The 510-nt window shown below is 50.4% G+C and overlaps 1 protein-coding gene across 1 annotated transcript in view; it reads left to right on the top strand.

The window, feature by feature from the left end:
• Positions 1-510, top strand: part of UTRN (utrophin) — a 105,716-nt gene that overhangs the window by 94,055 nt on the left and 11,151 nt on the right. The gene's annotated exons all lie outside the window — the stretch shown is intronic.

The following is a 510-nucleotide window of genomic DNA, read 5'->3' on the forward strand; positions in this document are numbered from 1 at the left end:
TATTAAGGAAAGGTGAGCTTACAATAGAACAGGTACTGAGTAAGATTGCTGAGCTCTTCAAGAGGGTGAAGAACTCCTCATCTACAAAGAAACTTGGACTTCATAGAATCATAGAATGGTTTGGGCTGGAAGGGACCTTAAAGCCCATCTAGTTCCACCCCCCCTGCCATGGGCAGGGACCCCTTCCACTAGACCAGGTTGCTCCAAGCCTCATCCAGCCTGGCCTTGAACACTTCCAGGGATGGGGCATCCACAGCTTCTCTGGGCAACCTGTTCCAGTGCCTCACCACCCTCTCTGGGAAGAACTTCTTCCTGATATCTAATCTAAACCTCCCCACTTTCAATTTAAACTCATTACCCCTTGTCCTGTCACTACAGGCCCTTGTAAAAAGTCCCCCCCAGCTTCCTTGTAGGCCCCTTCAGGTACTGGAAGGCTGCAATAAGCTCTCTATGCAGCCTTCTCTTCTCCAGGCTGAACAAGCCCAACTCTCTCAGCCTGTCCCCATAGCA

This window comes from Eurypyga helias, unplaced genomic scaffold (assembly GCF_000690775.1).
Source record: "Eurypyga helias isolate BGI_N326 unplaced genomic scaffold, ASM69077v1 scaffold1917, whole genome shotgun sequence".
Lineage (NCBI taxonomy): Eukaryota > Metazoa > Chordata > Aves > Eurypygiformes > Eurypygidae > Eurypyga > Eurypyga helias.